Genomic DNA, 9,647 nt, shown 5'->3' on the forward strand with positions numbered 1-9,647 from the left:
CAGGAATGCAAGGGTGCAGGTGTTTGACATAATCTTTGAAAAAGGCCGGCAGCTGCTCTCTGCCACTCTACCACTACTTCTTTCTCCTCTTTGGCTGACCAAAAAGCACAGGCCAAACATGTTTTGTTAATAATGAAGAAAATTGGCTCTTTGTTGACAGAGCTGCCACTACACATCTCCGGAAGTTCCATGAGCAGCTCTGCTCAGGAAAGCAATGCTTGATTAAACTGAACCCTGGCTTCTGAAATACTGGAGCAAGGGCTGTTGTGGGACTTCATCCAATATAACTGTGTTTTATTTTTATTGCTCCTCATCTGTTTTCCCTGATTTTGGTAAGGCCAGAGAGCACCTTGGCTCAGCAATCTTTGCTCTCAGCAGTATGAGGACAATCACACACTGAGTGACCTTACTGAGGTGCCTGACGCATAAAAACTCTTCTGCCACCTGGAGTCCTGCCTGAACCCATTTTTCTCTCTCCTTCATGAATATTTATAGCGGCAAAACTAGGTATTTCATGAACTAGTGTGGAACTTCAACATTATTCAATGAGCAGTTTCATATAGAATGAAGTTCCTTGGCAATTCTTCCATATAGTTATATCAGTAAGATTCATGCATGTGTAATTCCCAGGGTGAAATCAATTCTGCTATTTTTTTTAGGAAGGGATAGAATATTAATGTGACTCTCCACACGTTTTCATCCCCTGACTTTGCTGGTTTCCATTCTACTGTAAAGTGGTGATAGTGCCCCTGCCACTCAATTTCTATTTTCCTGTGCCCACATATTGCTTTCCTCTTCCTAGGGTTGTCTGTTTTACCTTTCCTTTTTGTGTCTCCTTTTTTATCTCACATCTAAGATCACTGTTTTGTTGTGAGACATTGTCTTCCTCAAAATGTATCAATAACAGAGAAAAAACGGAGGAGCCAGTCAATGCTGTGGTAGGCGAGAGGAGTAAAGTAGGTTAGGCAGTTAACATTCATCAAATATTTAGTGAGTGACACAAGCCGAGGCCAGCTGTACGGGATCTTGATATGTTTTCTCTTTGTACAACTTGGTTAGTCCATCACACAGCTCCCTGCAGAGCCCCTCAGCACTTACCCGTGGCCCTGACCTACATTTTGTACGGCGGGTGTGCCCGTCTTTCCCCAAATGGCAAAGCCCGGTTTGGAAGAGGGTTTTGCTCCCGTTTCAAGGCACCTGCAGCCATGCACAAGCAGAAATCCAGCATCTGGGCCCTGCCTGCCCTGGCTGTGACCTGAGCTGCTGTTGTAGGTAAATGTTCCTAAGCCCTTACTGTAAAATGGTCTCTGTGTTTCCCTTTTTCTTATTCAACCCTTTTCTCATCCTACCTTTTCCTTCTTATAGCAGACAGTGCTCTGGGAGAAGCCAGCATTTCCCAGTGGTAAGATCAGCTGAGCTCGCCAAAGTTCTCTAAGCCACAGTGCTGGAAGGTTGGGTTTGTCTTGTGCTGGGATTTTTGTTCCCCCAAAACACCAGGAAACCTGCTAAAGAATTATCCTATAATGTCACGGGAATGGGTTATCAATTCAAAAAGGCTTTAAGATTGCCAGGGAGATGAAGCCAGCAAGCACTGTGCCACACCAAGCTTTGTCATGCCACGCACAGTGTGCTGGGCGCTTGCTGTTTCTCTGGGTGCCCACAGTGCCCACCACCTGTGGAGCCAGGTGGCTCCTTACACTGGGCTGCATTACAATGTAAGGGCCCATGGCTGTTCAGAGCCCACAGACACAAGGACCTGGGACAAACTGCCTTGCCTCATCCCTTAAATCCCACAGTGTGCCCTTTCCACTGCCAGGCTCTTTTCCTCAGCATCCTGGTGCAGGTGTGCTGCTTCACTCAATGACTGTTTGCTGGCACGTGGATTCCTCTTTCTTTACAGCAAGGTTGGGTCTCCTGACAGCTCCTGCAATTTGTGTGCCCCTATTCCCCCTCTCTGAGCTGCCTGCCAGGAACCCACACACCTTTTGGGCTTCCACAGCCCAGAATCGAGGGGTCCTGCTTCACACATACCTACCAAGTGCATCTCTTTGCCTTCATTTTTGTTCATCTGGGTTGCTCTGTACTGCAGCTCTCTGCCAGGGAGCTCCCTTCACAGAAACATGAGGCAGCGGGAAAAGCAGCGAGGGCTCAGGAACGTGCTCCGATTTGCTAAAATTGCTTGATGAAGCTTAGAGCGGCAACTTCAGGCACTTGCAAAATATGTAACAAAAGTAGCACCCTTAGGCAAATATAACCCTAATTTCTTCACACAATAATTAAAAGGGCAAATTTAGGAGAAAATATTAATCCCTGTCCGTAGAAGACTTGCTTTTTTCTTTTTCTCCAGGCTAGGAATATCAATGGAGTTAAACATTTGTTGATGCTTGCACAAGCAGAGCCAGAGCAAGAGAGCTGAGTAAAGGCAAACCTTTCCAAAGGAGAAGCCAGAGCCTGCTGTCGCTGGCAAGATGCAGGGTTCGAAGGAAATGAAGATGAGTGAGATTGCAAAACTGAGATGCCTGCACTTGCAAATTACTTGTAATGGCTCCAGAAACGACTTGCCTAGTGCTGTTGTTTTACCTTTTACCTACCACTAGGTATGCACCTCAGCTCATTAAAGGGCTGTATCGAGACATATAATTTGTTTACAGCTCGTTAATTGCCATTATAATAACAATAGCGTGATACATGCGAAAGCACGCTGGCGTTTTGGTGGTAGAGTGCAGGCGAGCCTCCCGATGGCAGCTCATTGCTTGCCCAGAGCCCGCTTCCAAAACACTCTTTAGTCCTATTAGGAGTAATTTCGGAGGCAGATTGGGGAGCACGAGTCTTCCCTTTGCCACAGACAGAACACACACGGTTTAAACTTGTTTCCTTCTTAATTACGGGTGAGCAAAGCACAGGCGCTGTTCTTTCCATCTGGGTCATTTAGGGTTTGAAAAGAAGCTAATGAGGAAGCCAAGAGTGGTTCTCTAACTTCTCTATCCAAGTTGTAACACATGCAGTGGTAGAACTTCTCTTGCAGCAGGAGCAATGCCTACTGCTCCCGGCAGAAGATCCTAAGCCATTCCCCTGGGTATCAGCTCAGAGGTTACCGCTTCCCTTTGGACACAGTCCTTAGGCTGACCCAGTGTGCGGGTCTGAAAAAGGTGGTGAATCAGCTCAAAAAAAAAAGGACAGAAAGGGAAACACGTATTGTATTGCTGGCTGAACCTCAGGTCCTAATGGGAATTTTGCTTGCCTGATGCAGGGTGCAGATTTTGACTGGGATGCCGTGAATCCTGGTAATGTCCTCCTCTGGCATTTGGTGCTTCTTCTGAAAAAAAAAAATCAGATCTCAGAATATGGAAACGGGCTTTGCACTTATTTTCTCTTAAGAAGAGTTAAAAAACTGCAGGGAAGTAAAAAGGATTTGAAGGTTTTACAAAATATACAGACAACTATTTCTTCTATCAGCTTTAGTAAGTACAGCCAGGTTCTGACTGAGGGGCATAAATTCTCTTTTTTGGAATGGAAACATTTTTCCTAGTAGTTTACTATTCTCTGAAGTTGTCATGAAGCACAGAGCAATTGTCAGCAGTGCGCCCCATGAACACAAAAGTATCTTGGATAAACTCTATTACAAGATTTTGCCTTTCAAACATTTTTAATTGCAGTGATCACTGTTTGCCAAGAAATAAAACGTATAAAGAGAAGAGGTTCCGCTTGTTTCAGTAATAGATCTAGAATGATTATTTTTTGGTTATAGAAGGAAAAAGCCTTGCTGTTTTCATTGTGTATCTTGAGAAAAAATCTTTCTTGCCAAGAGATTTTATGAGAAGCACAGGCTGTGCTATAAAATCATGCTGTATTCTTCATTTAATCACAGGGAGCTGATATAAAATGCAGACACTGAAAGCAAGAGATGAAATCTCACGACTTTGTGTGAACCCACTCTTGTGATGGAGGACAACTCCTGACTTTGGTTTTCACTGCAGTAATGTGTAAGTCCTGACAAACACTTTCAATTCATAGCATCTGCTATGTTTCGTGCTACAGCTCCAGAGCCAAGTAAACATCATATCACAGCAGTGGATTTCCCCATTTTCATGACATCAGCTCCTTAGCAGAGCATTTAGTGGCTGAATGCTTTGGTCATGAGTGTGGCCTCTTTCTTGGTCATTTTTCCCAGCTTGACTCCAGTACCAGGCTCTTTCTGGCTTCCCATGTACAGCAGAAATCAATTTCTGATTTCCCCGGAGCCATCACCAGATCTGTATTTGCAGCCAGGCAGCAAGGGGAGAGGCTGTGACACCGACTGTGTCAGCCACAGCGCATTTGCCAAAAGCCTTGCAATGTGTGTTATGCAGAGAAAAGCCTTCAGCCCTCCTAGTCTGGTCTTTGTGAGGCTCCTAGCTGAACTTAGATGTCTCTGCCTGGAGGTCCTCTATGATAGTCTACTGGGGACATGGCAGAAGATGGCAGCTTCATCTGTCTCCCAGAACTAACCAAGATGTTGCAACTACAAGGGATTTACAGCAGGATTTTTTTGGAAGCAACAGGAAAAAGATTTTAAGACAGAGCTCACGGGGGCTCTTGTAGAACATCCCTCTTTCTGTAAGCCAGATTAACAGGAACAGCTAACTTTCTTTTCTTTTTTTTTTGCCTAGGATGTGCTCCTGTCCAGCATGAGTGGCTCTGGATTAAACCTGGTACATCTTGAGGAAGCCAGATTTGATAAGGATTGCTTCCCCTGGCTTTTCAAAGTGGGAAATTTAGGTTTTACTGTGACCACATGTAGAAATGTGCTTCATGGAGTTGTCACCATTATGCAATGCACTTGGATTTTGCTGCCACTTTGACTTTTTCCCCTGTGCTCACAAATAGCTTTCCATGGGTCTCCATGGAAAGCTATTAGGCACCTTGCATCTTCCACTGGAGCAGACACCACATATTAGTTCAGAAGTGTTATCTTTGTTCCCTCACTTATGCCAAGCACATTAATCTTGATGCAAAACAAATTAAAATGTTGTCATCTATACTGGGACAGTTGCAGGGCAGGCAGTGTCTGTGTAATGTACATAGACACCACTGTTTAGGGTGTGCTTTGTTACCTGGAATAAATTAGTTGCAGTTTCTGGATCTACAGTATGGGATCCAGCTGTTGTGTAACTCTGGAAGAACCTTCTGTGGTTACACAACATTGCTTGGTATCACCCCCATCTTTGATCCAACTGTGCAATCAAAGCTGTGCTGCGAGCACGAGTGCATTTGTACACCACACATCCCTCTTCCCACCTGCCTGTGTGCAGACACACACATCAAACACCACTTGCTTGTTGGGGCAAACAGGGAACAATCCTCTTTTTCCTGTAGACTGTGAGGGAACTGAGGTCAGAAGCTGAAGCAGGTTCATGACAATGATGATTTTGATTTGAACTGCACTCGTGGATGCTGTTTTACTCACAGGAAAAGCAACCTACCCTTGCCCCAAAGTACCAAACGGCCACACGTCCTCTGCCCAAAATGAGTCTTGTAAATGAAAATGTGGCTTTTGGGCCAGCTCTGCTTTCCATTCCTGACATTTTCCGTCTGGGATTCATAAACCCTGGGTCATTCCCATTTATGTAACATGAAAAGAGGAGGAGAAATCCCGCTCCTGCTGGCCACATGCGAGCGCTGGCCAACCTTTGTACCCAGGGTCAGCGGAGGTATCCCTGAACAAGAGGTTTTGCTCCACCCAGAGAAGGAAATGAGTCAGGTGCCACTGTCCATGAGCACGTGGGGTCACTGGTGCTGCCCGGGGCTGTGGGACAGAGCAAGGGCCAGCTCTACTGTGGCCTTCACTGGGGGTGGGAATGCACAGTCTGATAATATGAGGGTTTTTTACTCTCATCAAGCTCAACACTTTTTCTTTTTTTTGGAAAGAAAAAAAAAGGAGGGGACACCTAATTGATGCACTTTTCTCCCACACATGCTGTGGATGTGCACACAAGGATGAAGAGCCATGCACGGAGGGGGGCTGTGTGTACCCTGCTGTCAGTGGCTCCCAGCAGGCTCAGGGCTCTGGTACCAGTCACACAACCTGAAGAGGCATTTCAGCTTCATTGGAGGCCGTGGTTGCACCTCACCAGAGCCCACCCAGGGTCACTGACATTGGTGCCTCTCTTTACAGCCACAGGTCTCAAGCTGTGATCAGTATCTCCAGGCACAGACAAAGAGGGACACCAGCAAGTGGCAACACAACTCCTTATAAGGACCCTCAGAGAAGAGCAATAAAGATCAGAGCTCATCATTTTACAAACACATAGGGACCAGTCCTCATCCCAGAGCTCCTGCAATGCTTCACAGGCAGCAGTGAAGTAGAGAAACCCTGGCAAGTATCTCCTGATGGTGTTTAAGTCCTCAGCTCCCAGTGAAATCAGAAGGCCTAAGTTAGCCTGGAAGATCTGGCTTGAATGAAGCAGGACATGGTCACAGTCCAAGTAGCGCGGTGGTAGAGAAGACAACAATCCTAAATCTCCCGAATCCCGGCCTTGTGGTCTTTCTTCTGAAGTTCATGAGTGCTTAATCTTTGAGAAGCTTATTCTAAGATTTCCATGTTTGTTTAAAGTTTTCAAACAAAACCTAATCACCTGCAGGCAATCATACATGGCTTTTTTTTTTTCAGTCCCAGATGCAAAACAACCCTAAACCTGCTCTGCAGATCTGCTGACACAGAGGAGACTAAATGCTATTTTGCTGGTCTTTTTAAACACCTTATTGATTTTTTCCTGGGTTCATGTAAGGTTCACAAGTGAGAGTGTTGGTCCTTTGAGTATGACTGTCCATTTTAAGTGCCACTTTCTGCATTAAAGGACAAGCTGCATAAAGGGCAATATGGATAGTAATGCTGAAGGGCTTGCTCGTGGCCCAGAGCCCCACCAGCTTCATTTGAGATATGTTTTTCACCTGATAGAGTTAAAGCATCACAGAGGATGGTGTGGAGGTCGCAGCCTTTTTAACCAAGCATGCTGCTGTTGGCTTCAGAGAGCAATGAATCCAGAGCAATTGGACTTCTGTGAGTGGCAGAGGGGAAGAACCTACTTCTTTTTGGACCTGCTGTCCCACCTTGGTTTGTAATTGCCTGCTTGGTCTTGATACTAAGAGGTCAGACTCTGTCCCCAAGGTGTGGATACAGAGTCACTGCATGAGCCACAGGCACCCTCTGGGCACCAAATTCCTGGGGGCCAAAAAAATCAGGTATACCTATAAACAAAACATAGAATCACTCAATAAATAAATAAGGTCAGAAAATAATCAAGAGATAAGGTCAGAAGGGACTGTCTGGCCCAATCCCTACCCAAAGAACAGCCAGCTTTAAAGTCAGAGTAAGCCTTTGTTGGGAGAGCTTTGCACATCCCTGCAGGAGACACCAACCCTGTGAAAGTTGTTTGCTAATGTTTAATTGGGATTTCTTTGTGTATAACTTCTGTTTGGTGCCTCTCATCCTTTCATTGTGCACTCCCAAAATGAGTCTGGCTCTGTATTTCCTGCAAGGTAGTGTCAGACAGCAGTAAGGTCTCCTTTCAGCCCTCTCTTCTTCAGGCTGGACGAACCCAGCTCTCTTGTCCTTTCCTGGTCTGCCACATACTTCTGTTGGACTTGCCCTGGTACCAAGGACCCTACAACTGGACATGTCAAACTTAGATGTGGCCTCACAAATGCTTCATGTTTTCTTCGAGAGAGGCTGAAAATTTGTTTGGTTTGGTTATAATCTAGGTTCTCTCAATTTAAGAGGTTGATAAAATACACTACTGACTAATGCTGGACATCTGATACTCAGAAGGATCCTTCAGCTGACCCCACGTGGCTGCTCCCTTCTTCTTAGCTGGTTTCTAATTGTCAGAGCAGGGAGGCTCGCGAACAACCTTTTATTGAGAGAAGTAGGACAAAATCCAGCCTAATTACCACTCTAGCAGAGCGAGGGCAATCTGGAACAGAAGTCAACGGTGAGCTGTGGGTGGTGGTAGAGGTTGCAAGCCTCACACAGGAGTCTCATGATGTCTCTTAAGCCCCTACATTCCTCTGCCCCGTTTTAAAAGGCAAAACCTGTGCTTGTCCTTACCTCAGTGCCCGCAGAGCAGAGCACAGCCTGTGGCAGCGAGCTCGGGCCACGCTTTGGTGCCACTCCTCTTTTCCTCCAAGTGAGCGGAGTCACGCCAGGCAAGCCAGGCCGCTTCTCGCACCCTGCTTTCCTTGCCCCTCCAGGCACAGGCGCTGCTCCCACACGCACCCTCTCTCTTCCACACGGTTCATTCTCCCCCATTGTCTCATTTTTATTTGTTCCTTTTGTAACAAGCTCCACCTTGGCTCTGCGAGGGTGACACAGGCTTCAGCCCAGCGGGGTGCATGGTCCAGTTTTCCCCACGCGATTGCTTCAAGGTGGCCTCCGTGCATTGGGAAAACATTGAAGTAAAAGCCGACTGGGACTGAAGGCTGAGCTGGCTTTTATTCTGGTGAGTAATCAGGTCACGTAAACGCTATTAGACACGATCAGTTTCATGACCTCTGCAGGCAAGTTCTTCAGCAAGGAGGGCAAAGCCTTTGGTGCTCTGCTTCATGGCAGAGCCAGAGCTTTGTGCATTCCTCGGCCAAGTCCTATTGCATTTGAGGCAAACTCTGGGCAGGGAGGCAGGGGCACTGCAGCCAGCTTTGCAAAGCCTGGCTTGTTCCATCCCCGGGACTCTCTGCCTCCATCCCTCTATCCATCCCTCCCTCCCTGCGGGTCTGAGGCAAGCCAAGGCACGTGGCCAGCCTCTGGAGCAGGAGCCAGTGCACACCAGCAGTTTTCAGCCTCAGAATGTTTCCCTTTGAACAGCTTGACAGCAAAAGCTTTCATCCTGGAGAAGACTGACTTGCATCCGCGGCTCGTCCGCCCATGTTACTGGGATTTGCACACCAGTGGCTAAAACCTGGCTTTTTTAAGGTCAAGTGCTTGAGTGGGGTGGAGCTGCCGAGATGGCCTTCACCCCGGCTTCAATCCCCTGCCTGAAAGGTCTCACAGGACAGCCCCGGATACATGGGATGCCTTATAGCTGATTTGCACCTTGGCAAAGCTGCTTAGTATTCATCCTTCAGGGCCAATTGCTGGCTATCATACAGACCAGGGGCAATTCATGAGGAAGAAAAGGCATCTTTTTGAAAAATAAACTGGTTTGGGTTTTTTTCCCCTCCGAAAAGCCTGCAAGGCAGAGTGACAGGATGCATGAAGAGAACATTTATGCAGACGAGCAGCATGGCCTATTTAAGAGCAAAGTGAAAGAGCAATTATTCTGCAGCTCCATTCTGATGTTAACCAAAAATAAAAAATGCCAGGGCTCGGCAAAAGGACCACACGCAGCCAAGGAAGCAGCACTGGCAGTGGGGGTGTTACATTGGCAAAGGGTCCCTGAGTGGGAAGCAATTGAATGCTGAGGCTCCCACTCACAAAATCACCAACCCAGGGTTTGCAGGAGCAATTGCCATGAGTAAGAGCATTAAAACCCCTCTGTGAGACAGGCTGGAGGCAGTACGGGAATAAAGCCAATTACTGTTGTAGTCTTTTCCCCATCCAGGAAGCCGGGGCTGACTCTGCCCTCTGTTTCTGGCCAGCAGAGCTGGCACAGCCACTGCTGCACCTCAGACAA

At 46.9% G+C, this 9,647-nt stretch overlaps 1 long non-coding RNA gene across 2 annotated transcripts in view; it reads left to right on the forward strand.

Annotated features, from left to right (window-relative positions):
• The window catches only part of LOC108447724, a 24,343-nt gene extending 14,706 nt beyond the window's left edge, over positions 1–9,637 (forward strand). For both annotated transcript variants that reach the window (XR_001863400.1, XR_001863401.1), the window contains 2 exons: positions 3,869–3,983; positions 4,650–9,637. This is a non-coding gene — a long non-coding RNA (uncharacterized LOC108447724). The remainder of the gene's footprint in view (positions 1–3,868; positions 3,984–4,649) is intronic.
• The last annotated feature ends 10 nt before the right edge of the window (positions 9,638–9,647 follow it).

This window comes from Corvus brachyrhynchos, unplaced genomic scaffold (genome assembly GCF_000691975.1).
Source record: "Corvus brachyrhynchos isolate BGI_N302 unplaced genomic scaffold, ASM69197v1 scaffold237, whole genome shotgun sequence".
Classification (NCBI taxonomy): domain Eukaryota; kingdom Metazoa; phylum Chordata; class Aves; order Passeriformes; family Corvidae; genus Corvus; species Corvus brachyrhynchos.